Source organism: Oncorhynchus mykiss, chromosome 18, assembly GCF_057628025.1.
Source record: "Oncorhynchus mykiss isolate SJ-2025 chromosome 18, ASM5762802v1, whole genome shotgun sequence".
NCBI classification, from domain to species: domain Eukaryota; kingdom Metazoa; phylum Chordata; class Actinopteri; order Salmoniformes; family Salmonidae; genus Oncorhynchus; species Oncorhynchus mykiss.
Genome location: NC_143039.1, coordinates 77,878,615 through 77,885,175, shown reverse-complemented (window position 1 = coordinate 77,885,175; position 6,561 = coordinate 77,878,615).

Here is a 6,561-nt window from a genome sequence, read left to right as displayed (position 1 = left end):
GGGCAGAACACTATTTAACCCTATCTGGCCAAGGGTCTGAGAGGGCAGAACACTATTTCACTTCACTTCACTTCACTTAATTAGCCACTTAATTAGCTAGCAAATGAAGCTGGCTAGTTTAGCCTACTGAAACAGCCTCCTCAAACAGAGGGATGCTACGTTAGCTAGCTAGTTTAGCCTACTGAAACAGCCTCCTCAAACAGAGGGATGCTACGTTAGCTAGCTAGTTTAGCCTACTGAAACAGCCTCCTCAAACAGAGGGATGCTACGTTAGCTAGCTAGTTTAGCCTACTGAAACAGCCTCCTCAAACAGAGGGATGCTACGTTAGCTAGCTGGCTACTCAACACAACAGTGGAACTCTATTTCTATATATTTTAATATATGTTTATCCGTGCATGAAGCTGTTATTCAATGCGTTTCTATGTTTAATCAAATATGTTTTATATATATATATATATATATATATATATATATATATATTTATACCTTAAGGGGTCTTTAAATTCTAAATCAAATAGCTAAATTATCTTTGCTATGACCATTTTAAAACAACTCCATATGTTAGTTTAGTAGAAGCTCTGGTTTAGACGTTTTAAGGATTAAAGGTTTCCCATCCCATTTTCAACTCTACTTCTCACAATTTGTATTTTGCGTTATATAGCGAATGTGCCCACTCTGGTATTTGCACGTACCCTCATGGCGCTGTTGGCTAGAGCCCACGTATTGCCTACACGATGAGATTATTATTATGGACAAAATAGCGAGATCATTTTTAGTTGTCAAACGGCAGCCAAGCATCGATCATCGTGTCACCAGAATAACACCCTCGGTATTTATTGGAAAGGAGCATCAAACTCATCACCTTCACACTTTCACCACCCTGTGAAGTTCATCATAATTTGGAATCATAATTTGGAAAATTTACCCCGAAACATTTTCCGTTTCCATCAAACCTGTCGATAACTTTTGTTTTTGATCCAGCGTATTTTACTTAAAATAGTTAGATTTTTTATTTTTTTATTTTACCTTTATTTAACCAGGCAAGTCAGTTAAGAACAAATTCTTATTTTCAACAGTGGGAACAGTGGGTTAACTGCCTGTTCAGGGGCAGAACGACAGATTTGTACCTTGTCCAGCTCGGGGGTTTGAACTCACAACCTTCCGGTTACTAGTCCAACGCTCTAACCACTAGGCTACCCTGCCGCCCTTGTTTAGTGTGGGGGGAAATTCTGAAACTATTCTTCCTTTACTCACAGCGACATCTGCAGGACGTTAGGCTAACTAACTTCCTTTGTGGTTTAAACGCACAACAGTAGGAGGGTTCACAGTCAATCTGCTTGACGATATGTACTTCTCCCTAGTTTAACCAGCAACATCCTCAACCCAACAACCAACGCTGATCTCTGAGTATAATGAGCAATCCAGCAATGACAAATATCAAATATCGATCACCTTAAATGTGTGAGTTATGACAATCCTGTTTTAGTGGGTCTTGTATCAACCACTGATGTAGGCTACAGCATAAATGTACTCACCCATAAGCACGTCCACACACAGGGCAGGTAGCCACGTGGTTAGAACGTTGGGTCTAGTAACAGAAAGATTGCTAGTTCGACTCCCCGTTCCGTTGCATGGCACTTAACCCTAATTGGTCCAGGGTTGCTGTTGATAATGGTTGATACCCTGGCTGTGACCCCACTCTCCTGGCTGTGACCCCACTCTCCTGGCTGTGACCCCACTCTCCTGGCCGTGACCCCACTCTCCTGGCCGTGACCCCACTCCCCTGGCCGTGACCCTACTCTCCTGGCTGTGACCCCACTCCCCTGGCCGTGACCCCACTCCCCTGGCTGTGACCCCACTCCCCTGGCTGTGACCCTACTCTCCTGGCTGTGACCCCGCTCTCCTGGCCGCGACCCCACTCCCCTAGCCGCGACCCCACTCTCCTGGCCGTGACCCCACTCTCCTGGCCGTGACCCCACTCCCCTGGCCTTGACCCCACTCTCCTGGCCGTGACCCCACTCTCCTGGCCGTGACCCCACTCTCCTGGCCGATACCCTACTCTTCAAGATGGGAGTTTGGATATCAAACACAACATTTCCATTTCACACGTGTCTAATACACACTTGTACATGTGTGAAACTGTACCTAATAATTATAATTATAATTTATTACACACACTCACATTTTACTGAACAATGTCGTTTTATTGCAGGGTGTGTATACATAGCGTTTCAGGTGAAAGGAGTGACATACATTTAATCCAAACAGCATGGTTTTAGTGTCCAGTTCACTGGTTACATGATATTTTAAATATTCCCAAATATCCCCAAGTCCATTTGAAGTAACAAGCACAGAACCAACAGAACCAACCAGAAACACACAGAACCAACAGAATAAAAAAGAACCAACAGAACCAACAGAACCAACCAGAAACACACAGAACCAACAGAACCAACCAGAACCAACAGAACCAACCAGAACCAACAGTAAAACACAATAGTATTTGTTTGGTTCTGTCTAAAACAACCCACTGGTTGAATCAACGTTGTTTCCACATCATTTCAATAAAATGACATTAAATCAACGTGGAATAGACGTCCGTGCCCAGTGGGAAGTGTCCAGAGTCTGCCCAGTGGGAAGTGTCCAGAGTCTGCCCAGTGGAAAGTGTCCAGAGTCTGCCCAGTGGGAAGTGTCCAGAGTCTGCCCAGTGGGAAGTGTCCAGAGTCTGCCCAGTGGGAAGTGTCCAGAGTCTGCCCAGTGGGAAGTGTCCAGAGTCTGCCCAGTGGGAACTGTCCAGTCTGCCCAGTGGGAAGTGTCCAGAGTCTGCCCAGTGGGAAGTGTCCAGAGTCTGCCCAGTGGGAAGTGTCCAGAGTCTGCCCAGTGGGAAGTGTCCAGAGTCTGCCCAGTGGGAAGTGTCCAGAGTCTGCCCAGTGGGAAGTGTCCAGAGTCTGCCCAGTGGGAAGTGTCCAGAGTCTGCCCAGTGGGAACTGTCCAGAGTCTGCCCAGTGGGAAGTGTCCAGAGTCTGCCCAGTGGGAAGTGTCCAGAGTCTGCCCAGTGGGAACTGTCCAGAGTCTGCCCAGTGGGAAGTGTCCAGAGTCTGCCCAGTGGGAAGTGTCCAGAGTCTGCCCAGTGGGAAGTGTCCAGAGTCTGCCCAGTGGGAACTGTCCAGAGTCTGCCCAGTGGGAAGTGTCCAGAGAACTTCTTTCTTCTTCTACGTATAAACAGTTCTGAGATCAAATCCTTTCCTTTTCCTTAGTTATGTTCTTCTTCTTCTATCCTTTTCCTTAGTTATGTTCTTCTTCTTCTATCCTTTTCCTTAGTTATGTTCTTCTTCTTCTATCCTTTTCCTTAGTTATGTTCTTCTTCTATCCTTTTCCTTAGTTATGTTCTTCTTCTATCCTTTTCCTTAGTTATGTTCTTCTTCTATCCTTTTCCTTAGTTATGTTCTTCTTCTTTTTCAAGAGAACAATGTCAAGCTTCAAGAAATTAGAAATAAGGTGCTACCTTACAGACTGAGTTACAGACTGAGTTACAGACTGAGTTACAGACTGAGTTACAGACTGAGTTACAGACTGAGTTACAGGACTGAGTTACAGACTGAGTTACAGACTGAGTTACAAACTGAGTTACAGACTGAGTTACAAACTGGGTTACAGACTGAGTTACAGACTGAGTTACAGACTGAGTTACAGACTGAGTTACAGACTGAGTTACAGACTGGGTTACAGACTGAGTTACAGACTGAGTTACAGACTGAGTTACAGACTGGGTTACAGACTGAGTTACAGACTGAGTTACAGACTGAGTTACAGACTGAGTTACAGACTGAGTTACAGACTGAGTTACAGACTGGGTTACAGACTGAGTTACAGACTGAGTTACAGACTGAGTTACAGACTGAGTTACAAACTGAGTTACAGACTGAGTTACAGACTGAGTTACAGACTGAGTTACAGACTGAGTTACAGACTGAGTTACAGACTGAGTTACAGACTGAGTTACAGGACTGAGTTACGGGACTTCACACAGGAACGATGAATCCTTGGAAGGGACTGACGATAAAAGAAAGACAGTTATATGGCAGCCGTCCTGTTGATGAACCATGAACCATGTAGCCGTGTCTGGGACCTGAAGACCAGCTCCCAGAGGGTAACACCTAGGAACTCTTAGAATTATAGCAGGGTTGGGTTGGTTCTCTAGCCAGTCAATCACACTATGGTCATTGTGGTAAAGGGTTGTGAATATCTGCATAAATTAAACAATTACACAGTGAAGTAAAACCATTTTGTTTAAATGAAGATAAAAAAAAGTACAACACCACCAATGAAAATCCTCATGAGACGACTTCTCCCCCTTAAACTATAATTTAATAGACTTCTCTCCCTTAAACTATAATTTAATAGACTTCTCTCCCTTAAACTATAACTTAATAGACTTCTCTACCTTAAACTATAACGTAATAGACTTCTCTACCTTAAACTATAACTTAATAGACTTCTCTACCTTAAACTATAACGTAATAGACTTCTCTACCTTATAATAATGTGACACAGTGACATAGATAGTTCAGGTGGGAGTGACGTGGCGCAGAGGAAGGCTAGTACTGTCCGTACTGTAATATGGCCAGGAATTTTCCTGTCAATGGAACGGGTAAAACTCTGGGGCAAAGGTATGAACAGAGGCAGAATGAGGACGAGAAAGTTTTCAGAAAAAAGGCAGGTACTGTAGGCTACCTGTAAAACAAATGGTACACACCAAACACACAGCCTTAACTTGCAACTAAGGAGTAAGAAATATACAAACAAAAAAAATGTCAGACCTGACACATACAGTGCATTCGGAAAGTATTCAGACCCCTTGACTTTTTCCACATTTTGTTACCTTACAGCCTTATTCTAAAATATATATATTTTCTTCTCATCAATCTACACACAATACCCCATAATGACATCACAATACCCCATAATGACATCACAATACCCCATAATGACATCACAATACCCCATAATGACATCACAATACCCCATAATGTCAAAGCAAAAACAGGTTTTTCAAAATTGTTTAAAATGTATAAAAAAAACAACAACTAAAATATCTAAATTACATAAGTATTCAGACCCTTTACTCAGTACTTTGTTGAAGCACCTTCGGCAGTGATTACAGCCTCAAGTCTTCTTGGGTATGACTCTACAAGCTTGGTACAACCTGTATTTGGGGAGTTTCTCCCATTCTTCTCTGCAGATCCTCTCAAGCCCTGTCAGGTTGGATGGGGAGCGTCGCTCCAGAGATGTTAGATCAGGTTCAAGTCCGGGCTCTGGCTCGGCCACTTAAGGATATTCAGAGTCTTGTCCCGAAGCCACTCATACGTTGTCTTGGCTGTGTGCTTAGGGTCATGGTCCAGCTGGAAAGTGAACCTTCGCCCCAGTCTGAGGTCCTGAGCAATCTGTAGCAGGTTTTCATCAATTATCTCTCTGTACTTTGCTCCGTTCATCTTTCCCTCGATGGTCTCCCAGTCCCTGCCACTGAAAAACATCCCCACAGCATGACGCTGCCACCACCATGCTTCACCGTAGGGATGGTGCCAGGTTTCCTCCAGACGTGACGCTTGACATTCAGACCAGAGAATCTTGTTTCTCTCCTTTAGGTCCCTTTCAGCAAACTCCCAGCGGGCTGGTCATGTGCCTTTTACTGACAAGTGGATTCTGTCTGGCAACTCTTCCATAAAGGCCTGATTGGTGGAGTGCTGCAGAGATGGTTGTCCTTCTGGAAGGTTCTCCCATCTCCACAGAGGAGCTCTGGAGCTCTGTCAGAGTGACCATCAGGTTCTTGGTCAAGGCCCTTCTCCCCTGACCAAGGCCCTTCTCCCCCGATTGCTCAGTTTGGCTGGGTGGCCAGCTCTAGGAAGAGTCTTGGTGGTTCCAAACTTCTTCCATTTAAGAATGATGGAGGCCACAGCGTTCTTGAGGACCTTCAATGCCGCAGAAATGTTTTGGTACCCTTCCCCAGATCTCTGCCTCGACACAATCCTGTCTCGTGGCTGTACGGACAATTCCTTCGACCTCATGGCTTGGTTTTTGCTCTGACGTGCTCTGTCAACTGTGGGACCTTATATAGACAGGTGTGTGCCTTTCCAAATCATGTCCAATCAATTGTATTTACCACAGGTGGACTCCAATCAAGTTGTAGAAACATCTCAAGGATGATCAATGGAAACAGGAAGCACCTGAGATCAATTTAGAATCTCATAACAAAGGGTCTGAATACTTATGTAAATAAGGTATTTCTGTTTTTTAGTACATTTACAAAACAATTATAAAACCTGTTTTCACTTTGTCATTATGGAGTTTTGTGTGTAGATTGATGAGGAAAAAAAGTTATTTAATCAATTTTAGAATAAAGGCAAGTAATTTAACAAAATGTGGAGAAAAGTGAAGGGGTCTGAATGCACTGTGAAGGGCACTGACACACAGTAGTCTCTCACTACGCTATAAGAAACCGCTTATTGTGACAGTTGTTGTTGTCGTCTATTAGACCAGAAAAGCGGGGCGTGTAGCAGTGT